Source organism: Amphiprion ocellaris, chromosome 5 (genome assembly GCF_022539595.1).
Source record: "Amphiprion ocellaris isolate individual 3 ecotype Okinawa chromosome 5, ASM2253959v1, whole genome shotgun sequence".
In the NCBI taxonomy this organism is placed as follows: domain Eukaryota; kingdom Metazoa; phylum Chordata; class Actinopteri; family Pomacentridae; genus Amphiprion; species Amphiprion ocellaris.
The window spans coordinates 16,015,048-16,042,170 of NC_072770.1; the positions used below are offsets into that span (position 1 = coordinate 16,015,048).

Sequence of the window (27,123 nt, forward strand, 5' to 3'; positions counted from 1 at the left end):
TTGCTATATTGTCGCTTTCAGATTTATTTGCCGGCTTCGCCCTTCATTTGATTTCAGATACAAGACGCCCTCAAACCAGTTGCTCGAAACATTTTTTTTGCACAAAGCAAGACAAGTGACAGATGAATAAAGGGAATTTTCTGGTAAATGAGTTTGTCATGTGATTTTTGCATGTTTGATTCACACAGCACAAAGGGGGAAGAGTACCGGCAATATGAATACGAGTGCAGCACGCTCATTAGTGCTGTATTACATGAATGGAAGTGATAACAAAGGAAAGCAGAACAATATTTCCAGGGTAAAGGTTAGTGTGTCCCGGCCCCTGTGGCGTGCCCAGGCAGACGGTTCTCCATGCCAGGGAAGGCGATTGGTCAGAGAGTGGACAGCTTCAGGTGAGCTCTCTGCAGCTCCTCAGTCTCTATGGAGACTGCAAAATGCTCAGGATGGCCATTAACTCATGCAACCATTAATTACTGTCTTCTACTGTCATCTGTCCTTAATAAAGGGAGTGATGCTGACAAAAAATGTCATCCGCTTGCATGGGAAGAGAGGGAGCATGCAATTACAATCAATTAACTTGAGTTACAAAATGAATTTGCCACTGGTGTTGTGTTTTATGAATACAGTGCAACTCTGGAACATGGCTTGTTCCTTGTTGGACAATATCAAAGTGTGTTTTGTCTGATCAGTTTTGTCTGTTAAGATGGTGCATTAAATTAGCTGTTGTGAGGGTTTCAGATAAAGGTAGTTGTGTTGTTATAATCTGCAGTTGAATTGGGTTAGATGGTAGAAGCCTATACTACTATACTGTTACTTTTGTACAATTTATCAAAGGGCTGTGGTACCAGTTACAAAAATGAAACATTTTTTCAATAGCAATTTTATTTTTAAAAAAATGACTAGTATTGCCTGATGATATATGTTACATTATCAAATTTGTGTCAGATTTTTAAGGTAAAATGTGTTTGATCTGTTACTTCACAACAGGGAAAGGTGTGTTGCAGATGGGCTCAAATAAGACAATGAGAGAAAAATTAAAGGGGACTGGCAGTGCACTAGGGTATTTTTATTTATTTTTGGTTAATCCAAATTATCAAAAGTTAGCTAGTTTAGAATATTTCAAAATGTCTTGACAATGTGATGATCTATCACTGAAAGATTGCATTGAAAAAGTGCAATTTAGTTTTTTCCTCTCTTGCTCTCCTTTTTCAGTCCATCCAAACTGTTAGCATGTATGCAATTTATTCATTGTATTTTTATTCATACCACCCCCTTTTTCACTTTAAATGCTCCACTTTGTATATAAAATAGCATAAAATCTCTTTCATATCACAGCACTAGTCTGTTTTGGGAAGGATGCAGGTAAGCTACAAACATTTTCGTCCAGACATGAGGGGCTCAGACATATGCTACAAGCTGTGCTCAGCTGCCAGGCGAAACCTCAGCACCTGTTTCTATCAGCTGTCCAGTCTGTGTGTGTTTGTGATGTTGCTTGGATGGGCTGATAGATGCTGCTTTTGGTTTTAAGGAAAAATTCTATCAAATATGCAGTGATTAATATTTACACTGAAAAGTTGATCTAACCTGAGACACTCACATGCTGTTTTGTTTGTCATTCCAGGGCAACATGGAAAGGAAGTGAAGTTGGCCCGCTTTGAGAACAATCTAAAGCTGCTAGTGAAAGCTGGTTACGTCAGAACTGTGAGTGATTCTTCTCTTTGTTTGAACTTCAGTAATACTCAAACACCAGCGTATATTATGAAGCTTCAATCTGCAAAAACGGATATCTCTTGCTTTGTTTTTTAGCTATAGTATGATTCTACCTGGCACACAGTGATGTAGATTCTAAGGTTTATTGTTTTGCCCATCATTGCAGCTTTTAATAAGTAATTCTACTTCCTAGCAATTTAGGTGAGAAAAACTGCAAAATAATGTGGTTGGTGTCGTTGAGTTCCTGGGACAGCTAAGGTTGGAGTTACTCATATGGCGGAACGTATGTCGAAAAGGTGGCCTGTTTCACTAATGTGGGATGTGATATTTATGTAAAAGACACAATGTGACCTGACAATGCAAGAAGAAGCGTCATTCAGAAACTGTAATTCGTAAAGGTTAAACTCATGTTTTTAATATTGTGATGACAAGTTGTGTGGTCTGACGGCTTCATACCTTCGCCAGGAATCACTTGTCAGTCAAATGTGTGTGGTTAGATCTGTCATATAGTTTCTTTGTTTATGAAGTTTTTGTTTCTTGTGTTGCCGCTCTGCTCTTTTTCTTTTCAGCTGTGGTGGCTTCTCATACTATCTCGAAGGTTCCTCTGCAGCAGCAACAACAAAAAAAACTTGAATTGCACCAAAGAGTTTGGATCTTAAAATATATACGAAGCTGGGTGTTACAGTAAACACTCAAAAAAAAAGAATAAAAGATTTCATTGCCTGTCTGTAGATTAAATCATTACTGTGCTATATCAGTGTTGGAATAAGAGTAGCAAAGCTGACATTTACTAATATGAAAATGTCACAGATTATTACATACAGTCTGGTAAGTCTAGTAGGCACATAATATAAAATAGGGTTGCAAGAGACATTTTTTTAGGGCCTCATCCTTGACTTCTTGGCTGTGTTTTCACTTGGCAGTCCCAGCCTAATAAGAAACATAACATGGCAGGGCCTGCTCTTCCATCATCATTGCTGGGTGGAAAGTTGGTGTGCTTTGATCATGTCTTTTGGGCGCATCACTCCGGCTTAGCCTGCTGCTCGCTATGTGATAAGCCATCAGAGTACTCAGATCTGAGCCGGCAGCTCCGTGGGCTTGAGGAGAGACAGGAGAGAGTAATGGAGATGAGGAGAAAGCAGCAATGCAAATTTTGTTGACAGACTGTTACTGCAGCTGTTCTTTTTGCCATTGAATTCAACAATGTTACTGTCCCTCTCCACTTGTCTGTGAAGAAAAGGCCGAGTTTCATTTTTAAGTCTTTTCTTTGTGGAATGCACTGTTCCATGTTGTATACTTTGTCCTGTTGGCAATTAAAACACCTTTTAATTAGAGCTGCATATTAATTGCCTCAAAAACACATGTGATTTAATTATTTTACAAACTGTTATGTTCAGATGTACTGTTAACCACGGTTAACAGATAAAAGTTCACTTTGAAGTTGAATGCTCCCTTTTCTCACTGCTTTCCTCTGTCTGTACATAAAACATCATTTTGAACCCCCATTATGAAAGGGTGCTCCTAATTGACGGGTTGTTGCTTGTTTATTTGATATATATTTACCAGCTGGGAGGTAATTGGGAAACAGTAATTACCCAAGATGCAGTGCAGCGCTTAAGCAAAGGTGCTACCATGCTGATGAGACTGGAGCACAGATGAAAGTATGCAGGTTACTATTATCATCCTAGCAGGCTGTTTAAACACTTGACAGCTGAGAGCAGTGATGGCTAATTGGGCCCATGTCCCTTATACAGTCTCATTGTTTACTATGATGATGTACAGTGTGAGATCAAAACCGCGATACTTTTATCTTGGTGCTTTTTTTTGCACAATTGTTAACAGCATACCTGAGCAGTTAATAGCAACAATAAAAGGCCAGTGGATGTAAGGGCCTTATGGATTTGGAGTCCCTACTGATGATGTAGCTCCCTCTCTGATAATGGCCTTGTTAACTGAGATTCATTACGTCTTCTTTCAGAGTCCCCTGGATATTGAGGGAGAGTGTTCTCAAACTGCTGTGTTTGCCATGGTGAAGTCATACTGATGTGGTTTTGTGAGCTATTCATGGAAGGTGGTGACGGTATCTTCCATGACTCCTGATGATACAGTTGACCTGAGACAGGGGTGGTGCGGGTGGTATTTGACTTTGTTTGCTACTCAATTCCACTTTCACACCAACTCTCGCTTTCTCTCTCTCTCTTCTCACAGACACTTTCTCTCTCCAGTTCGCTCCCTCTAACACGGAGAGATGCACACCTTGTTTGTGTGCAGGCTGCTGTTTGATACCCCGCTCTCCCAGTAGATCTTCAAGACATTGTTGTTGTTTGCCTGTATTGGTTGGAGTGTGTGACTTGCATTTGCCTGGGCTCCTTTGAGGGAGTTTGTTTTTGTTCTCAGTGTTGTAAACAGGGTGGGGCTCCATTCCCAAACCACTCAGTTGGAGATGGTTATTTTCACAGGAGTTATTTTTTTGTTTATCATTTCGGTCAATAGATTAGCTTGGGATGGAATTACGTGTTGAAGCAGATAGGGTGACTAACCATTTGCTGCATGTGCGGACTAGATAAACACTTTTCTCCTGTTGTTTTTGTGATTAAAAACGTACTGTCATTTAGCTTTGTTTTCTCTGACTGCGTGATAATTTTTAATAAGCTTCAGAATTTGTATTTGCAAGCAAGTAAGTTAAATTTTGCCATTTTATTTCAGATGTTTTTTTATACTGAATTTAGTTTGTAAAAAAGGTTTAACTTAATTAAAGTAACTGTAATAAGTCTTTATTTTCTAAAAACAAAATATAAAGTAAAAATAATGAAATATATTAAATAATAACATCATCAAATAATAATGAAGTTTGTCACTTGTTGAAAGTTGAAAGATTTTGAACATTTAGAGACCACAGTACACAATGTCCCATGTGGTGTTTACATCTACAATTTTAAGCATACTTCATATTATTTGTTACATTGAAGTCTTCAATCAGGGCATAAAATATTATGACTAACTTTGCTCAAGGTGTTTTTCAGTTAAAAAAAATCAGCTGTCTTCAGATTTTATTTTATTGAAAAGGATTTCAATTTGGAGACTTAAGTCAAATGTCATAATTAATCCAAGCCATAGCAATGATTTTAAATTTGTTTATTATGGCCAACATACTGGTAGCTAGAAATATCTTCATATCGGGATTGTACTTCTCCAGGCCACTAGTTTTCAAGGAGCACACATTTGTTGGATTTTGACCAAAAACATGAAGTCTGTTGTCGAGACTACTGTAGCAAAAAAAAAAAAAAAATTTTAGACCATATTTGGATGATATTTAGATTAATCTTCAATACTAGATATTCAATATTTTATGCTTTTGTGCTTATTTGGTGAGCATAATGTTGAGCTCCACACCAAGATCCTTGTCAGGTATGATACATCTGTAGCTTTGACAGTGTGGCTGAGCATCAGAGGCTGCGGATGTGTGTAAAGTCCCTTTTAGACGGGAGGCAACAGCCGCACTGGCTGTCACTGATCCTGCAAAGGTCTCACCCAGATCATACATCAGCAAGCACAACAGTCCACTGTGTATCACGTAGCAAGTGTCAAGTTGAACCAGTTAGGAGTAGACATTGGGAAAATCTCTGCCCCATTATGAGTGGCAAACGTATCGTCCTGCTGTGCCACTACCTCAAAGTTATCGTCTTTTTGCAGCAAATAGGGCGGGAAGCAGCTGCATTTGCTACATTTACACAGCCACCTAAATACAATTGTTGCTTCTGACAGGAGGGCTGAGATGTTGTTACAGTACAACAGTAACTTATACAATTATGCATTTGGTCCATTTGTTCAGTATGTAAATCAACACTCAGATACATTTTGTTTTCGAAACTCACGGAAACCGAGATAGGAGGAAGGTGTCACAAAATTAGCCGAGGGAAACTCTGTTAACCAGATCATAACAGCAGTTAAGTCAACAATATACTGAGCCAGAAAAACACACAAACGTTAATGAAATGAAATACAAAATGATCAATTAATTATAGCTGCACAGTTTAACTAAATAAATGTTCATTGTCATTTCATCTTAAATGCTGTCTGAATGAGTTTTGGAGGCGCTTTAACAGCATTTTGTCTAATAATCTAGTACTAGCAGTATTCCTGTTTGGTAAAGCCAGAGTGCTTTACCTCTTAAGCATACACAGGTACACATGTACTCAGGTGGCACAACAGCAGGCAGTAACAATAGGCACACAGCTCATGTGTAAAATGTGACCTGTTAAAAATAAAAGGTATGTTTACAGTGGCGAAGAAAAGACAATAGCAAGGAGTAAGTTTTGTAAAACAGGATAGACTTTGTGGAGTTTAATGATCAGCTTTCATACAAGAGCACAAGTTTACACATAAGTTCTTGAATGTCTCTTTAATAAACTAGCATTTGCAGTTGGTCTCAATGAGTAATGCTGACTTAGCTTCATGAACCTGACACTGCCCAGAGTTTCTTATGAATGGGTGAACACACCCTTTATGTTGGCAGTTGAAAACTTGTTGATTGTTATTGCAGTTTACAAGACATTTTTGTAAGTGACTGCCCAACTATTCTAAAAAAAGACAGACGACTAGATAGGCGGAGAACAAGAGTATGAGTAGGTGGACGAGAGAGAGAATCTAAACTAGAACTGAAACTTTATTTGGCACTTATTTTGTTCCAGGTAGTAGAGTGAAAAGCATGAGAAAACATCTATTTGCGTACTCAGCAGTGATGTGAATAGATCACCAGTTTCACAACTGAGTCTCTATATATGGTGATGATGACCAGTCGCGCCAACAGTTGTCTCTGTTATAAAAGTGGCTTATGTGTTGGTCAAACAAGAGTAGAAAGCATACATGTTACACGGTATCAAATATTATGTATGAAAGGAGACCTGATTTTTGTCACATTCTTTTTATTCTCTTGTACATGTTTTGTAAATTTAGCTTCTGTTTTTTGTTGTCGTGACTTATAGTTTAAATTGTGAACAGGTAAAATAGCTGAAACCATTTTGAAATTATTGATTTCTTTCAGTGCTTTCTGTAATATGCCCTATGACCATGGTCTACAAGTACAGAGTTTGTGAAACATCTTAGTAATAGAGTGACATGTGACATCAAAGTGCCTTCTTCTTCATGCACGTCAAGTTGCTTTCTTCCATGCTCACCACTGTTAACCATTTACTATTTACTGTTCACAGCATTTGGTTGGGAATTTACCGCACCTGTTGTAAATGCTGTAAATACGGTGTGGTTAAAGGAATCAGCTGTTCTGAGTTATTGGATATTTTTCTAAAAGCCTTTTCATGTTGTGTGTATGGAGTGCATGATGTACAAGCTTTTAATGTGTTGACCAATCAATTCCTCACACTGAAAACAACTCATAGTGAGAAATGAGTAAATCAATCTTTTCATATCCTACTACAGAGAGGAGCCGGGCCAGGCTTTTGAGTGCATTTCTGTGTACTTCTGTGCAATTGTATGCAGTGATTGAAGGGCTAATTCAAAGAATTTTAATCACTCCGACCAACCCTCTTGCAGTGTCATCTTTTTTGCAAATGCCCCATAAAATGAATAGATGAGCGGTCTCTTTTTAGAGCATAATGGCTACATTAGAATATGAGATGGATAGTAGATGAAAATTCTGTATCCTTCATGCACTCTTTCTCTTTCACTCAGTCACTCTGATCTCTTTTATCAATAGTGATCCTGTGTAAAAGACCTTCCAGGGCACAGTGAAGTGTTCAGTTGAACCTCACATAGACAGAGGAATGGAAAAAGCAGAGGTGAGAACAATTTGAGCGGTAAATTGTAGAGGAACTGACGCTGGATCGACTGTTTCAGTATGAGCTTAGCTAATGTATGATTTCATGCTGTGGAACCAGTAATAGATTTGTTTTGTTTGTGTTTAAGTCTCTCCACCTTCATTGATTGCAATGCCACACCCTCGTACCAGATTCACAGTGACAGTTCTTTTTCCACCAAGTGAGATCATACCATTCAATACTGTGTGTTGCTCTCATCACGGTCAACCACATAGTGCCAGTCAATATGTAAACAATGGTGGAGACAGTTTCTCACTGCCTAACTGACATTTGCTCGGCTGATGATTCATACGTGAGCTGTCATCTTACAAAGTGTTTTCAGGCTTCACTGTACTTACGGCGGTTTGAGTAATTCACTCTGTGATCTTTGTCCACCACATTTACTGCCATAAACTGTATATGTTAATATCATAGGCTATTCAAGGCAACTCACTTCTTGTTTGGACTCTGATCCACAAGTTCTAGACAAGTAAAAATAGACAATATCACTGCTGACTGAAGTTACCTGTGTTTTGTTATCGGCACGTAGACCATAAATTTGATGTCTATGTAATGGAGTCCTTCCCTTGTGAAAAACATAATTTGTTTTCATGTACTATGAATTGACATATCCCATTTAGTTTGCAATGCTAATAGACACACAAAAACCCTTGTAAAAAATTTATTCTCTATCTTGAACATAAGAAGTGGCTCTAATCATGTCCAAAATATGGATGAATTTCTATAGCAGATTAAATGTTGTGTAACCTGATTTGTTATGTCTTCAGGTGCTTTCTGAGAACTCTTTCTGTTCTTCTAGAATACTTTTAGAAAATGAGAATGTGTCCTTTTCAAATTATTAAAAAATTGAGAAAATATGCTACGCACTGATCAAACTGGAGGTAAAAGACATATACATATATATGCATATGAGAATGGCTCACTAATATTTCTGTAGCAGTAGGGCTCTTAGACATATTTAAAAAAGAATACCTTTTTAAGACAAGCTGTCTTTTTAAGTATTTAATTACAGTAGTAATTACGATAGATCATTTAGTTATTACATAATAACAGCAACCCCATGTCAAAGCAAAGGAAGCCCAAAAACAACAGTGCAAAAAGTCTTAAATGACTTCTTGCTGATGTTTTTACATACTGGATAACTCAGTAGCTGTAAGCTTTTATCAGTGAATGTGTCAACCAATAAATGACAAGAAATTAAATACAAAACTGCCAAATCGAGACATATCTTTGTAGTTTTTTTTAACTCTTAAATACCAATACTGATGTAACGATATGTGTATGCGTCGCAAACCACTCCGTAGAGGATGTTTAGTTTCAGTATGAGACTTACCTTTGATAGGTCCTGCAGTTCAAACAAATTGCTGTCAGAAGTCTGTTCATCTGCGTAATCGTACTCCTGGAATGAAAAATCTGGAGTGTGACTTAGACATTTCGGCATTGCACCAGTTGTTTTCTATTAGCTACTGCATGCTAGTACTGTTAACCTTGAAAGCTGGGCAGACACTGGGAGATTTTGTCTTAATCTTGTATAATATCTTATCTCGTAGTACACATTTTAATCTGCCTTTTTACATTGCCAGAACCTCCAAGTTAACGCTGTAGGGTCAGTGGACTGGTGACCATGTGGAGATCACATTGGAAGCACCAATTGCACCAAACCACTGCTCACCCAGTGACCATTCCAGTGGAATTTATACAAACAAGAAGGCTGTACATCCAGTGTCAAAAAGAGAAAAAGGCACAATAGATCAATATTATGAAATAAGATCACATATACAGTGACAGTGAAACTGTAAACAATTGCTGCTTCAACAATAAATGGCTTAATATGCTAATTTTAATGTGTTGGAGCTTGTGAGGAGGCAACATAGGGACACAGATGAAACATCTTTAACTATGCTGTAAAGATACTATTTTTGTCAGGCAACTGAGATACACACAGTACGAAATTTCCGTACTAGATACTGAAGTTTCTTTGCTGTCATTTTAGTTTGTGCTATAGAAAATAAAAAGAGAATTGTTACTACATAATACTAACAAAAATTAAATACAGATCCTACTCCAATGCTAGATAAATAATACCTGTAAATCCCCCCCCCCCCTTTTTTTTTTATTCAGATAGTATACGATTTGGTCAATATCGACTGATGCTCCTCTTATTTTTAAGTACATACATCACTAAGGTTGCAGGAGGGAAATGACTTTCCTTGCTTTCATGTTCTGAGGTTTTCCTCAGATATTTTCTGCTCTCTCCACTTGTGCTAATGTAAATGATTTGCATGGAGTTTGTCCCTGCTGATTAAGGCTGTTTGGACTCTTCTTCTTTGGAACCATGCCAATTGAATTTTCTGCCTTCTAACACGCTTGGAGAGTGGGGAATATGGTTCTCATTGGGCCTGAGGCTTGATCTCCTTCTAGCCTCCCCCAGTCCTTTCACATCACTCTGACAATTAGTGAGCTCGACCATCCCCAAATGACGCACGTAATTAAAGAGTTGGCATTATAATTACAATATGTTTATTGTCTGTTTATGGGTTTGGTGCAGTGCATAACGCACTGGGAGATTTCTTTGGTGTAAATGGATTTGGGGCTGTTAATATACTTGGTGGTAAATGTGATTTCATGTGGTTAACATCTCGATACCTCCTTTATCAGCCCTTTGACAGTTGCTCTGTTTGTCGCACAATTTTGGCTTAAAGGAGGAACTGGCACCAGCAAAAACCAAATTATTTAGTCATGGGCTTTTAACGGGCACAACTGTAAATGCATGTTAAGTAAATGATGCAATTTATTCCCTTCTCCTCAATGCCAGGCTGGCAGCCACGGGACTTCTGCCAGCTTTAAATAAGTGGTACCCAGATGGTATTCACATGATGCCCACTTGGTTACAAAACGGTCCTGGGGAATAAAGCTGACTGCTACAACGACCAACGGGTCAGCTGGCGAGCCTGTTGCTCTTTCTCACTCTACATGTGCAAATGGGTTATTGTTGTGTCACTGTGTTGAATTCTTTGAGAAGGTTGTATCTCAGGGGTCCCAAATGAATTGGAAGAAGATCTATTAATGAGGAGGGCAGGATAGAAAAATAGAGGAGAAGGGTTTTCTGTTTCTCTTGGGGTTTTTTGCAGCTAATGTTGGGCTTCTTTATTACTCAGAAAAGAAAGAGGGAAGCAAGTGATGAGCAGAGCCTCTGGAGTGATATCAGTTTGTCAACAGAGCGATTGTTTACCTTCTTATTTGAAATGAGGCATCCTCTCCTCTCCTCTCCTCTCCTCTCCTCTCCTCTCCTCACCTCTGTCCTCTCCTCTTTCCTCTCCCTTCCTGCTCTGCAGCTGTGTTGGTCTCCGGGCTCGTTGTCTTCTGGAGAAGTGGTGAACTGTGTCATCTCCAGCCACTAACAACCAACAGCTGCAGCACTAGCCACCGATGCAGATCGAGGGACAATGTGGAACTGATTTTGTAATGCAGAGAAATAAATAAACAAAGCCCCTGGAAAAAAAGAAGCAATACCACAAACAACACACAGCTTATGCAAATGTGTGGGAAATGTGTTCACGACTCGATAAGCCTTATTTGTGTACTAAGAGACTATCGGACAGGAGTGACCATTTTACACGGAGATGCTCATAAGCTAAGTTTGCTATTTTATCTGCAGTAGTTTGCCCAAAACATCTGTTTAGTTTTTCTCCTTTACTGTACATATCAAACCCACACACTATGATGAAACACACCCACTATTTGTTGTTGAGTTGTGACATGAAACAACTCAGAACTGGGGGGTGTATTTGTTGCTATGTGTACACGTAGGACACCAGATGTTCGAGGCAAAGTTTTAGTCAGTGTGGTGGGAGAGGGGTCAAATTGTCAGTAGGTTAAAGGTCGAACAGCATAAAAAAACTGCACCACAGACGCAGTTAATTAGAGGTTAGATATTTAAGGGCCAACGGTAAATTTATGTCACGAAGCTCCTTAACTAGTTTAGAGTGTAGTTGTGCTACTGTTGAAAATATGAGTGTTCTGTCTGTTGCTAAACAATTTTCGTTTGTGAGATATCTGTTTTTCTCAGGAATGAAAAATTAAATCCTAACAGCTCATCCCGTTGTTTAGCTTCTTCTCCCAGTCACCTTGTAATTGTTTCTGTGTCATAAGCAGCTATCAGTATTGCTAGAAAATGGTAATGCTTTGAGAGACTCATCTCTTCCAGAGAATGGCTCTCTATCACACTCTCACATTCTTTTAAAAGGGAAAAGGAAGATGAATTTTGCCCATAAAGGCTGTATCACAAGGGCTTTTTATCCTAAATGGCTCTGGGGATTGTTATCTGTGGGAAGTGTGTCCTGCCTCTGTCGTGTTCAATCAAGTGTCCACTTAGCTGTGACTGGGAGTAATTGTTCCCAAGTGGGCCACACACTGACCTGTTAATGTCTGCGTTGACCCTGTAACCTTGTCAGCACGTCTTAGGGAGGAGTTTAAATCATGTGGATCTCCTCTGCGTCTTTACGCTACCGGGTCAAGTGGGCGTTGGTCCTGAAAGACCACTCTCTTGTAATTGTCCCCAGCAGCATGGGTCAGCTAGGGGTGTTCCCAAAGATCGGCTCTTATTAGATGAGGTACTGGGAGTGGTGTGACTTAATGGGTCAAGCCATTGATCCGATACAGCGCCAATGTCCCCTACTGCAGTCACACTCTGTGCTATGCCTGATCACTGGCTTGACTCCGGCTGAGTGCAAATTAGGCTACACTGGAGATCCATCTCACTTTTTAGATATGGGGTCTGCAGCCTTTTGAGAATATCATCACTTGTTTACATACAATTTATTGTATACTTGTCTTAGATTTACTTCATTTTGACAGTTTGAATGAGTAACCAAAATTCTCTGTTACTATTCACAGATTTATGGTGTCTTCGGCATTGATGGTTATGCAGCAATGGCTCAGCAAATCTCTAGATATGATGTCTAACTTATAGCAAGTGCCATATCTTTTAAGTTGTCTGGGGTGATGAAGTGTACTTGATGGTGCTTTTGAATGGGGACTGTGAAGTAAAATTGAATAAAAGTCTTACAAGATGCAAAGAAGGGTCACTAAAACCCTACAAACTAGCTGCAATATATGGTTAGACTTCAAACACCCTGATTGATACAATACATTTTCTTAGCGACAAACATACTCATATGTTGTTGAAAAGTTATCAAATGTGTCATCATTCTGCACCTACTGACTGCTAATTTACAACCTCAGCTCATTCCCCTCAACAAGGTTGGACAGCTTCAAATACCTGTCTAGTTTGCTTAGAAACTCACAAATGAGTTGTAATTAACACACATGCTCCAAAGTGGCTGGATGTGGAGTTTCTTCAGAAACTGACATAGTTTGTAATTTGAGTGAAAAGGGGGGATTACAACCACATGTTTCCAGAGTAGGAGTGAATTGAGTGTTGAGCAGCTGGCATGCAACAGGCCTCAAAGTGAGAGTGCTTTAGTGCTGGAGGTTAAGTTTTAGTTTTATGTTGGTGTCTTAACATGCAGTATATCTTAAAGTGTTGTTGAAGGTGTTTTTATGGACAGATAACACTATTAAACTTTACCACATTTTAAATTACTGTACTTGTTAATTTGCAATAAAAACAGAAAATCAGAGCTGACTCTTAAGCATATCCGATCTCAAGCCATTTTTCATTTCTTTCTTTGTGTTTCTTTCAAGAAACCACATATACATTCCATTTCTTTAGAATCTTCTCATCAAGTAGTTTCTAAGTCTGTGAGTGTTGTATATCGTATGTGGCAGACACAGTATCAAACTCTGCTGAAACCACAGTGTCCTCTGTGGCTGAACTTAAAGTGAGGAGACCTTTTAAGAGCAAGTGCTTCTTTTGAGGGGTGTGGAGACACAATAGTGCAGCCATAAATCCATAGGGGGATGGAGGGGGGGGGGTCTGTCTGTTGGGATCAACATATTTTTGGGAGTAATGACAGGCATGCAACCGAGTAATCAGAAGGGTCTTATCTGGGGCCGATGGCAGGCCGAGGAATGTGGACGGGCTGTGGAAACAACGGCTACACTAATGGGGTTAGTTGAATTCCACACTGGTGAATTATGAGGAGTTGGGACATCGGGGCTGTGGTTTGTTGTGTCTGGTTGAGAGCTACACCGCTGCACACAGACACAGAGTTATAGATTTGGTTTTTGACACGCTTTCTCATAGCTCAGGCCAATTAACTGGGATCTGAATTGCTTTGCTGTGCTGCCAAAGACACAGCCACATTCAACAACAAAGTTGTACACACATGTATCATGGGGCAACAAGCCACACATGCAGCTATGACTCCTGTGACAGGGACAAAACCAGAAGCCATCCATTCTGCTGCCTCATTTACATAATCTGAATTGTATATGGAAGCCATTAGCATCTTTCCACTTGTTTATCTGGTTACAGATGAATGCTTTTGAGCTTAACACCAGGTTTTTGAATAAACAACATCTCTTGCTCATTTCAGACATATTGTCATGGTGCAAGTCTTGCTTCATTTATATAAAAACAACATAAAATATGTAAAATTACAAAAAATATATGGTTCATTCCTGAAGTGGAAACTACTGCAGGCTTTGTAGGTCACTGTAGTACTACGAATGCTTTCTTTAGACTAATAAGACTTCTGGGATTTTTGTTGTCATACCATTATGTAGCTTTGTTGCCTGTTACAGTGCTTAAATTAACCTTTTGTGTCATTAGGTTTATATTGTTGTGTAATTTAGAACAAGTAATAGTATTTTTCCTCATGCAATGTTATTTTCTTACTGGGCAGCTTAAAATGGAATAAAATATATAAGTTCCACATATAAGTATATAGCAAGGGAGGCATAAGTAGAATTGCTATGTGAAACATTTTCAGCATATTTATATGAGGGTATTACAAGTTCTCTTAATAAAGCAGAATATTGTGACTTGTTTACCATTTTAAAGGGAGAAATGAATAACCACAGAAACCAGACATGGTGATACAAACTTTTGCTGATATCGTACATTGTGTGTGTGTCATAGGTGTTTATGTGCTTGTTCAGATGTGAAAGGTAGATAACTTGATATGCATGTAGGCCAGGAGATGCCAACAGGAATCAGTGTGTCATATCTTATCAAATACTTGTGGCTGACGATTGATCACGTTTACTTTTGTCACTTCTTATGTCATTTCTGTACATGTGGGCTGAGCGGACTCGGATAGGGGCTTTCCCCACCTTTTCACTTCCTGTTTGTAATCGTTGTATCTTTCCCTTTTCTCCTCTCTCTCTCTCTCTGTTTGTGTCCTCTGTGAAACCCCCATGGTCCTGCCCTCAAGACTGTAAGCTGAATTCTGACTGGAGGAATGGAGTGCCAGTCAGCTGTGCACCAGTGATCAGGGTATGTGGCAACCCTCCCACTAACCTTTCTCTCATTGCATACAGTAATGTACGTGCTGTTTGTGAAGTGTCTTCAAAACTTTTCACTATTAGGTTTATTTGTACCAAGCCATAATTGGCATGAGACCGATCCCAACAGATCAATTATGAGCTTTACATCAGTTTTAAGGTTAAATTTTTTAGGCCACTGAGCATGGATGTGAATGTTAAGATACAAATAGTTCTAAAGAGAGTTCAATGTTTGGAGAAATATCAAAATGTGGTTGTACTGACCAATATTGCAAATATTTTGAATAAATTAGATTGGGTTCAGACCGTTGAATTGCTGCCCTTGTATCCAGTTTTGCCAGCAGTTTTGAAAGGTCTGTGGGTGACTGTTTTTCCAGTTGAAGAATCAGTACAGCTAGTCAGGGTTTACTCCAGAACCTCTAATCCTGGAGATCTCAGTTCAGACTTTTTAAACTAATATATTTAAAACAATGATATGATACAGTTAAAATTAACTGAGATTCTTATATGGAGTCAGCATTTATCAATGCTGTTGGGGATTTTACTACCTAGCTAGCTCCTCACTCATTGTCTGAGAACAAAAAAGACTCTTTGTCTCTTCAAATGTGACGAGATTAGTTCCTCAGGTTAGTTACTGATGAAACTTGCCAAGTCTGAGTATGTGTTTATGAAACTGTCATTGGTATTGACTACTTTTTTTCACTCATTATTGGTTATCTAGCATATAAAAAGACACCACATGGACATGTTAACAAACCTAATTTTCATTGGCACAGGACTCTAATAAGCCACAGTTCTATTTTTAGGCAACAGTTTCAGTTAGTGAAATGATTTCCCTATTTACAATAATTTAAAATGTAGGCTATGTATCTAAAACAAATTAACAGTTAACTGACTGACAAAATATTAATATTAATTGAATCTCACTGCTTGATGGCTTTTGCGTCCCTGTGGTATGCACCCAAACATCAGGTTGGAAAAATTCATATGCTAATTACAACAAAATCTCACACAAATATCTATGAGGATTAAATAATTCACTGATTATTTGGTGTTCAAAGGTCAAACATCAAGTTGGCCTCTGTGACTTCACGTCTGTCTCATTCTTGTGAACATGATAAATCAATGCCTAGAGAGATTTTTTTTCAAATATGGCACAAACGTTCACTTGAAATCAAGAAGGAACCTTTTAGAATTTGCTGGTCAAAGTCACTGTGACCTAAGAATTTTTGTTTTTTGGGCCTAACTCAAATATTTTTATGCTAGTTGTGACAAAATTTCATACAAACATTTAACAGGATAAAATGACAAAGAGGTCAAAGGTCAGCTTCACTGCAACATCGGAGTGACACTTTCTGTCATTGTTATTTAATTATGCAATATAACTCAGAAACACAACGAAGGATCGTGACCATATTTGACACTTGGTCAGATACTGAACGGGTGACTCTGATCTTAGGTGCCCACTTTGAAATGTTGGTGACAGGAGTGATCTTCTAAACTGCCGGGTCGATGATTTGTGTTTAAAAATGTGTAGTTTTTTGTGGCAAAATCCACATTCTCTAAGTGAAGAGAACATGTTTCCCACTGGAATCCTGTATGTCAACATAGTGATAACCTCCATTTTGCCAAAAAAGTTACACTTAATACCGTTTATCAAATTTCATTGAAATTTTCACTACATATATCACATGAGTTTGGACAGGCATGTATGTAAACTGCAACTTAGCAGAGACATTCAACTGCAAAGTCAGAATTCTGACTTGATAATAAATGGATTTATTAAGCAGTAGTTTAAAAAAAAATCACTGCTTCTAGCTTCTTATTGTGAGTGTTTGTTAATTTGCATAACTGTATAGTTTTTAGGAACCCGTGGTTCCTCTCATACTGAGCAGGACTACTATTGCATCAACACATCATCAGAAGGGTAAAACTAACCTGTTTCACAACCGTCTAGCCCTAAGTCATGTTACCTACTGGTGGTTGACCAATTCATTACTTAGTGAATGTTTGGAGTTTAGGGAGAGGTGGAAAGGCCCTGGTGTAAATGGGAAGGGTTGTGCTACATTTATGACAGAAGACAAAATGAGAGCACTATTGTGAAACAGAATTCTGGACAAGAATTGCTTATCTGAAACATCTTGTTTTGACACTCACTGAAAGCCAAAATCATAATTGAAAAATACGTTTCATGTCATTGCCCAGTCCTGGTTTTGGATCACTGATCAGACAAAACATGACATCTACTTGAGTGCTGACAACTTGATGACATTTTATAAATCAAATGGTTAAAAAATTCATGATGTAAATATTTATTAGTTGCAGCCCTAAGACTCTGATGTATGAATAAAAACAGACCTCTGACTTTCTCATGTCATGTTTCGATAAAAAAAAAATACTTAAAGGTGTTCATTCTAGTATGTATGAATGCAACATGCATAGTTTGTTATTTTGTGATTAATAAAAAAATGACAAGTTTTTCATGCCTGATGATAGTAATAATTAATAATTGTTAAATATGATTGCAAATCTAAAATCAATGAAACATTTGACGTCTGTTAATATAGCATATTGCCCCCTGCCTGAATGTTGCACCATCAGCTGTTTTGTGTTCGTGACTCTCCTTTGTTTTTTAATATCTTTGGTGTACAGTAGTCGTTCTGTCCCTCTGCTCACCTCTGTCTGCCCTGGGAGCCCTGATTGGCTGAACACTTTCTGCACTATAGTCTGGCTGCTTGCCAGCCGTGCTGCCAGTGGCTGCCGTGCCCCCTGATCAGAAGAGAATGTGACATTTGTGCAGAGGTAATGGAATCTGTGTGCAATTAAATCTCTGACTGTGAAGAGGAGTCTATCTCCTCCCTGCTTCCCCATCTCCTGCCATTCCCAGCAGCAGGGGGGGTCAGGCACGATGATGAAACCGTCCCAGCAGGCCCCTCGCTGCACTCTGTTTCCCAATCTCCATGTCAGGTTGTATTTTTTAACTTTGCCGCACTAGCCCTGCCTCTATCTGGCAATAAATTACAGAAAATGTCCATTAGGAATCTCTCCAAATATTGTATAGAATTATTATTTAATATAACAATCACGTTACATGGCAGCAGTGTTACCAGTGCTTTAATGGATTTGGATGCAGGGGATGGTTGTTATTTTGTAGTGAGTCTTGTTGGGTGTTTAAGCGAGCTTTGTAGGAGGAGTGGCAGAGAGCAAGACTGAGAGAAAGAAAGAGAAGCAGAGGGCAGATTCATGCATGGATGAGAAGAGGGTCATCTCTCTGCTCCTCTCTCTTTGCTGCCCTGCCACTACACTTAACGCCTCATTTGTGGGTTTGTGGCCAATGGCTTGAGTCTGTGATCTGTTGCCATAAAAGGCAGCTTTTTCCTCTCTGCTGATGGGGCACTTGCTTGTGGGTTAATACCAGACCCCTCTACAGGCAGACTCATATCTAATGGATATGTGTATCCCCATCAGGACTGCTCATAAACATAAAACTCTCTGCTGCCATTGTACTTGGTGGAGCTGGCTGAGAAGGACAGAGCCACGCCATGCAAGCATTTCCCTTGAACTTGTATAGGAGTAGTTCCTATCTGTGTTCCTTGTCCACACTGGGTGGACGGAGATGCAGGATATCCAGGTCAAAGTTTGGCTAAATCCTCCCTTGTCGTTCACACCCTGTGTAGGACTGTCTAAAAAGCACAATCTAAGTCTAGGCTGCCTGGCAGATCAGCCACTGGATAGAATATTCACTATGAATATTGAGTTGAGAATTCATGTTCCAGTTCATTTAAACAATAAAAGATTACAGTTTATTTCTCACATTCTGCTGCTGAATGTCAGAACCCAGCTTTAATGTGGCTGTTTTTCTGTCACATTCAACTCTTTTTTTCACATTCAGCTTCCCTGGTAATGTATTTTGTCATGATGAATTATTAATGTCAGCGCTGGTTGAAGGGAGTGTTGTCTCAGAAAATATGAGGGTCACTCTGTTTCTTTTTATCTCTGCAACCAAGGGTTAATTTAAACCAACAATCAAATGAACTTCCCTATTTCCTTGCTACACTATGGGTCATAATGAAAAACTGCTGGGTCTTAACTTTATTCACTAACATCCTGCTAAACAAATATAACACTATTCCTCTTGGCTCTCTCTGTTTTCCTCTGTTGCAGATGGCTTTGGTGCGTTTTGTGATAAAGAGGGAAAGGCTTTGCTTGGGGAAGGAGAGAGAAAAGGCATACTCCATTAGTGTCATTCGAATGGTGAATTAGATCAGTCTGACAGATAGATGCGGAAAATTGTTTTAATTGTATAATTATCTCTGGTTAGCCACTTGTGCGGAAAAGTGCTGTGATGTGGGTGAAGGCCAGGGAAGAGCACATTTTGGCCTTTATGTGCCTATTTGTCTTTGCACAGGAAATGAACAACAATCGGGGGTCCTGAGGATAAAACATAAACACACCCAAACTCGTGGACACTCACACTCGCCCCTGGGCAGACGTGCTCACTGAGATGCTGCCCTTTAAAGTAATGTGTCTGGCCAGTGAGCCTTCTCCTCAGGCAAAGAGGAAGGCGCCTGTAACTGTCTGATCAAGATGGCACAACATTCACACAAATAACAGCTATGCAGAATAAGGCCTAGTTAACACTGCTGGCATTCTGAAGGGAGAGGCTCAATATATTTGTAACTTGCCTGATAGTATTTAGTAGATTTCTGATCAGAATAAACATACAAGTCTATGAGCAGATGGCACTTGCTCTGCATATTTTCCTTCTCCTACAGAACATTCCTATGAATGAGTTTGCATGAAGTACTAATAGCAACTGCTAGTTTGTAAAATAAGAGTAGTTAAATATTTCTCCTGTTTCAAAAAGTGAGGATTTATTGTCAAAAAATGCCAGATGTGTTATGCTTTCATAGTTTTGGATAAAAGTAGTCTCATTTTGCATCTTTGAGCACAGATTATCATCACTGTTAAAGCATTAAGCTGTCTATATTAAATATTGCTGCTTTAGCAGAGGTTTGGGGATTTAAGTGTTGGGGTTGACATAAATATTATAAGTATTTTAATTTAATTTGCAATTTGATATCCTGTAAATCTTTAAATGGTCATTTTGATTTCAGTGACGATTTAATTTTATAAACATACAAGCCTGTATAAAGTATGTAGATGTGGATTATAGTTTATTCTTGACAGATCAGTTACTGAATGATTTTTGCAAGCCTGGTGGGCAAAGCTAAGCCCAGGCCAAACACTGATACACTGCAGTCAGCAGCTGCATGCAATTTTCAGCTCAGCTCATTCAAGTGTAATAAAACAGTGCAAGAAGTGCTGGGGGATTGTGGGCCTGGACGCTCTCACTCTTGAAGAAAAAGTTGAAAAAGGATGTACTATAGAACAATGGTACGAACATGAAGTGCAGCTGCTACCTTATGAGTTTCCTTCGTTGAGTGGTTGTTTCTGTTCCTGGTTGTATCGACAAAGAAATCGTTTTATTATATAATACTTAGTTTGTAATCGCAGCAAACAGGCCTTCAAATGCTTAATCAAATAATAGATATTTACACTCTGCACCAGTCTGATGAGAATCTTGTAACACAAAGCAATTTAGGGACTGAGAGCTTGTCATGTCTCAGTTGTTACCTTCGTCATGCTCTGTTGTTCTGTTGCATCTCCTGTTATAATGCACAGGGGATTAGCAGGTAACAAGGCAGCAGCGCTCCACTGAGGATGTTGCGCGTGGCTTTGAATGTCTCGCACAATACAACATAAATGAGGTGGGGGGTACCACCAAATGGTGATTTCCCGGCTACACAGGGAGCCTCCTCCTGGATAATGTGGTAATGAAAGGTGACAGGAAGGACTCAGGGTCTGGAACGAAGCCGGGGCAGCTGGTCAGAGCAGGAGAATAGGAAGTAGTGTGCACCCGGGCTAAAGTGCAGCGAGAAGCAAATTAAAGCTCATATCTGCCATCTCCCTCGCCTCCCTGCACTTTCCTGTTTGGACTTGAAGGTGATTGGGAGCCAAGGCGGTGACAGTTGACGGAAGCTACGCGGAGGAGAGAGTATTTATTTACAGTGAGATGCAGCGATGCTTGTTCAGGATGCGGTTTCACGCAGGATGTGCCCCCCCCCTCCCCACCACACACACACACACACACACACACACACACACACACACACACACACACACACACACACCTCCTCCCGTCTTTTTCATCTCCACCCTCACACTACAATCCCCAGGTTTGATCAAGAATGGGAAGTGGGTTATTGGAGAGGAGGGGTTGGCCGGCTGCAGGGCCAGGCAGCCTGTATTGTGTAAGAGGCTGGGTCTGGATACAGCCTGCAGAGAGCTCACTCAGCATGCCTTCCTGCCTGGCCCAGGAGGTGGTACCAATGTCAGCACAGGTCGCTGAGAAAAAGGAGTGTGAAGCACTAATATTGCAGTGTGTGACAAAGATTGTCTTTGGGCGTTACATAATTTAAACAGAAAACTGAGCTAGCATGCGTGTAATAGTGTGTGGTGCTTTGAGAAAGTCTAAAAGAGTGTGTGTTGCTACCCTGCCAGGAATTCCACCTTGTAAAGCAGGGTTGGGGGGTGTGTGCAAATCCCAATAATTACACCATACACTGTGATTGCAGTACAATTACCATTGTCATCACCCTACAATGCAGTATAAACCGCTCATTTTAAATATGCAAGTGTGTGCAACATCATTTCATGCCACCCAAGAGGAAACACCCAGAAACTCCTCCTTACTGTATTAGTCAGATAAAACTGAACATGTAGCAGGCGCAACTTGCCCAAGTCCTGCCACCACTGGCTTTCATCTGGCGAGATATCAGATGGTAAGCATGTGAGTGTGCTGAAAAGGTGAGCCGTTCTGATCTCTGCTCACTAGCTGTCATGTCGGCATTAATCCGCCCAAAGTTTCAAAGGCAGGTTTTATGGCCTGCCTTACGGCCCATCTATGTGGACAGCGGCACCTAAACTCTGGAGAACCTGCCACATAAAATGCACATCTGTTAAAGCCTAAATTGTAAAACAGCCCCCACATGTCCAGGCAGCGTTAAGTTAATAATACACTCAAAGTACAGCTTATAGCACTCCCTGCAGCAACAACAGCAGCGATTGTCTTGCATTTACTTCTTTAAACGACTCATCATTTTTGTCCATTGTATTTTTTTTTTTTTTTTGCAAAGTTTTTGGCCTTCAGTGAGTGTACATGGTCTTTCTGAAAAGCACAATATTCCCTAGATTGAATGTTGTCTGTATAGTCTGTGAAAAATCAGCTGGATTTTTGCTAGGAATTTTAGAAGTATAATGGGCACTATGTCAACATATTTTGTTTTTCAATCTGTTGATTTTTTTAAAAGTTACTCTTGACCTTGCAATGGCATTCCATCAGCAATACACTTTAAACAATAATGGTCAAGATCCCTTGTAAATCCTACTTGAAAATCTTGTCTTTGCAGTTTTTTCAGACTGAATTCTTGACAAGAAAGTGCTGCAATGACCTATTATTTACTCGAACTTTACTCAGTCAACTTACAGTAATACTAGTTAGACCTGCTTGCATAGTCTAAGAGTTCTATGACAATACCAGACAATTACTATAAAGTCAGCAAGTGGGATTATAAAACACGAGCAAGTCTTCTGCTCAGTCTTTAACTTTAACGTCACTCTCCAATTTGGTACGATTAACAGATCTGTGAGTGGCGCAATTTAAACAGCACTTTGCATTACAGGGACACAGTTATTACACACTTTTACCAGCTCAGTTTCCTAAAGAGGAAGTGCAGCTTCTCCCCGTAGTGTCTTCAATCATTGCTCCTATCAGTACATTCAGAAGTCATATGTCCTGTATGTTTATCTGCACCTTCCCAGCTTATTCTACCCATGTTGATTAGCTGTGTGCCAGCTGATTCTGTCAGGGGACAGGGTCTCACCAAATCTGTGAACTTAGCTATGGGCCTGACAGAAACAACACATGTAGGAGGAGGGGACTAGCAATCGCAGCAACATAAATCTCTGGGCTGATTTGAGGTTTGTTCAAACGCATCTCGCAAATAACCTGAGGGAGAACTGCTGTGCAGCAGTGTAGGGGGGCAGGTACGTCACCAGTCCAGGAATAGCCGTGGCGGGCAGTCATTGATGGTGGGAGGGGAGATAAGTAATGTAACAGAGCTAGTGATCACCTGTTTTTTTTTTTTTTTTTTTTGTTTGATTTAAAAATCTATGCTGTGATTTTATAAATAATATATATGCCCAACACAGTTATTTTTTCAGTGCTATTGAACTATTTGTGACATTGTTAAAAACTGATCTTGTGATTGTGTTGCTTATTGCAAAAATATTTTTAGAATGCTAAGAATAAGTTGTAATTAACAAAACACAATTGAGAAATATAAATTTTAAAGTAGTTCTGTAAGGGATTCACTTGTTGAACATAAAGAGTGACTTGTAATGCAATTCTGTGGGTTAGTGTGTATCAGTGTAGGATTACCTGTGACTGCAATGTTAGGAGTGGCTTAGTATGCTTTTCTACAGAATTATATTTAATACACATACGTAAAACTGAGGTGAAATTCTGATTTCAGTCCGTATAAAATACTTCTGATTAAATACTGTCAATTGGTGACAATCAGTTTGAGTTTTGCTGTGTTTCGAGCTTGAAAAATGTTTGAGTGGCTCTGTAACATGTGTTGAAATAAAGGGATGTCTGCAGTTGTAAGAAGTAAAACATTGGGCCTATATGATACAGTATTGGTGTATAGTTAACTGTTTCCAGTGATTAGCAATAGCAGTAAGAAAACAGTTTGATTGAATGTTCAAATCTTTCACTTAATTAAAACAAGTAACAAAAATGCAAAGTTTGGTTGCATCAGCAAACCCTGAGCATGTTCACTTCCTAGCTTAGAACCACCTATCATACTTTGATAATGGAGCCCCTTCGCCCTGCTCATTGGCTTCCATGCAGGCCTCCTGGAATGTGCTAATCCGCAACCGCCTGGCTTAATCGTAGAGAATCTTCATGTATTTACTCCTTCTTTTCTGTTTAGTGATGCGGTCTGTAATTGATAATGACAACATGGTTACCTTGCATGAATTGGAAAAGATTTGCTATTTACAGTCATAGACAATGGTCTGTGTGAGTTAGGTCTTACCCTAATTGATGTTTTGGAAGGTGAGCTCAGTTGGATGAGTCATTAGGCCTATTACCAGAGTTTTATTAAATGCCCCCATCCAAAAAAAAAAAAATCTGCTGTGGAATATTTCCTTCCTAGAATAACAGACGGCTGGATTGGTAAGAGGCAGATAATATATGTGTGAGATTGATCAGTGAGTAGCGACCCCATTATCTCCTGAGATGTTAATTACACTGTGCTCAGCTTGCATGTCAAAAGGCAGATAATTGAAGAAGGTAAAAGATGTGCCACACTTTATTTATGCTTTCACTTGCTGATAGAGGATTCACTTTCCCTGGTATGTCCTTTCCCCCCCTCATCTTTCTTTTCTCCCCTTTTTTTTGTCTAAATGTATTTATTGTTGGGTAATATCACGTTGTCATAGTTGATTTTTTTTTTTCAGTAGTTACTATTCACAGTCATCACTTTAACAAATTTTCAGTCCGGTTTCTGTGTTCACTGTTACAGCTTTCTCCAGGGCCTTTAAAAATCTTACCATGATTTACATGAAATTAATTAAATTCAAGGCCTTTAAAGGGCTTGTACTTAGATGCAGTAAATGTTGATAAATACTTTTTCAGACCTCCCAAAGGTCTCTCTCTTGCATTTTTCTGGTGCCACTAATTTTGAGTTTAAATGTATTTTGAAATTCAACACATTTTTATAAACATATGACAGGGAAGCCTCTGTAGCTAAAAACTGTAGCTCCGAAAATGGACAAGAATGCAGTTCTGCTCCTTAAAGACCTTCCAGCTGAGGGAAGCTGTAACTCTAACTCCTTAAATTTTATTTTATGCAAAAATGTTAACTATAAAATACTGTACTAGTGTTAAATTAATGTAATAATCCCCTTTGCAAGATTTTTTTCAGTAATGTGTTAGATGAGTGAGAGTGGTGGAGCATAACACAAAAATATAAAAGAAGGATGATGGAAACATTTGTGGGAGAGTCTTAGTATCATTCTCCAGTGCAAAGTCCAGAGTGGTTCTGTTAGATGCACGCTGAGGTGAGAGGGTGCAAAAAGCACAAGAATCACTTGGAAAAAGTTCTTTCTGTTTTCTTTTTGTCTGACTTTGTTTATGTCTTGACTGCAGTTCCCCCACCTGAGTAGCTCTGTGTCTGTAAACTTCCTATTGACACTGTACGAGCTACAGGGGACATGCTGTACTTAAAGAAAAAAAAAACAAAAAAAACTTGTTTGTCATTTTGCGTGCTTATAGACGTAGATTCTAAACTCTGTTTCCTGTGGTTTCCTGTGGCGTCTCTGTGTGCTGCAATTTACAAGTGCACGTGAATCGTCAATGCTGTCTGCACTTCCAAAAGTGATTGTGCACATACACACACACAAACACATTAGCTCCTGAGTTCTCTTCTCCTTTCTGTGTTGTCATCACCGCTTTGGGGCGGAGCCTCAAGGGAGTGGCCACACTGTGGTCATCAGTCCTCAGGGGCTGATGGACAGCAGCATCCCACATGATTTAGTGCATCACCTGGTGGACAGTGTTAAGAATGAGCTCCGCATGAGAGGAAACCACATTCAAAACACTGGCAGATACAGTTTAATGCATTTTTTTTCCTGTTGTTCACTTTTATTTTCTCTTACTCCCTGTCAAAAGTGGATTGAATTCATCATGTTCCAGAATCAGTGAATGTTTACAATGCCCTCATCAGAGAAGATAATAATACCCACCAGAAGCACATACCAAAAATAAGTGGAAAGTTTAAACTTGTTTGAAACAGTAGAAATAGACCAAGTTGAAGATCAGGAGTGCGTTTTACAGTAGGACTTCACAGAGTGGTTTATTAGAGGTGTTGAAATAAGAAAAGTATTTAAAGCCCACCTCTTCCTAACAGGAAACTCAGTATAGAGCTGGAGTTGAGGGTTGGAGTACAGTTTCACCTTTGCTTTGACATCTGCCAGCTTTTTTTTCCCCCACTTTTTCTGACCAATATCCATTATCCACTGCATCTTTCTACTTGTATATCTGTAGGCCAGGAGGCTCCATGAGGCAGACAATGAACTTCATTGGATTTAAGGTTTTCATGGTATTAAGTTTAAAGTGTTTTTTTTCTCATTTTGGCCGCTTTTTGTGTGCCAGAGAAAGACCTCAGCTCTCTCAGATGCTAGCAAGCAGTATTTTGCTGTGGCAGTACAGCGTTATCTGCGCTTGAGGTCTGTACTTTAATGGGCTTTATTGATCTAAACAACATCAGGGGTTGCGGTGATGTTATTAAGGCAGAGATAACTTCTGTGTAATTCCACTCCAACAATATATTAGCCTTTTATTGGTCTAAATAACTTTGCCTTTTAGACAGTAATGCACCAGTAAGTCACAGCAGCTCTTCATGTCGGCAGGATCTTAATAAAGCATTTCCTCTGGACATCCTGTTGCGGAGAGAGTGAAAAACGACAGGTTAAAAGGCATGCTGGGAAGTTTCCATGCCATCACTGTAAATTATCTCTTTCGAATACATAACTAAAACTAGAAGAGAGCCGTGAACAGGAAGGGGTGGGTGGTGGGAGGGATTGGTGGAAGTTTGTACAAACGTGTTCCAGCGTTTTTATTTATTTCACACATGGAAGGACTATAAGGAGGAACACAGTAAGTTCCAAAAGAAGACAAACTATAATACATGCAATCATGGAGGCAGTAGCAGATCAATGTGTTTTGTGAGCACAGGGTCATATGTAAAACAAGAAACAAAAGGGAAATTGTTAGTCTATTTTTGTGCTGCAATGTAAACTTTTAAGACACTGTTATTAGATCTGACCATTTGTGATGTGCAGTTGTTCATAATTATTGCACTTTATTGTATTGACAATACAAATCCGCAATGCTGCACAAAACAGAACAAAAATACAAAAATATAATGGAGAATGAAAGAACATAAGTTTTTATATAGCATATCTATAGTAGCTCCAGAATACCAAGGTATACTGCATTATTATGCAAGTAAGTTGGAAAAATGACACATATTCAATG

General features: G+C 39.3%; 1 protein-coding gene across 10 annotated transcripts in view; it reads left to right on the forward strand.

Annotated features, from left to right (window-relative positions):
• The window catches only part of foxp1b (forkhead box P1b), a 150,589-nt gene that overhangs the window by 2,844 nt on the left and 120,622 nt on the right, over positions 1 to 27,123 (forward strand). For 7 of the 10 annotated variants that reach the window (XM_023266560.3, XM_023266568.3, XM_055010708.1 and 4 more), the window contains exons 2-3: positions 1,622 to 1,701; positions 14,885 to 14,946. The gene's annotated coding sequence lies outside the window, so the exon portion shown is untranslated. The remainder of the gene's footprint in view (positions 1 to 1,621; positions 1,702 to 14,884; positions 14,947 to 27,123) is intronic. The other 3 variants (XM_055010709.1, XM_055010710.1, XM_023266561.3) reach the window with 1 other exon arrangement.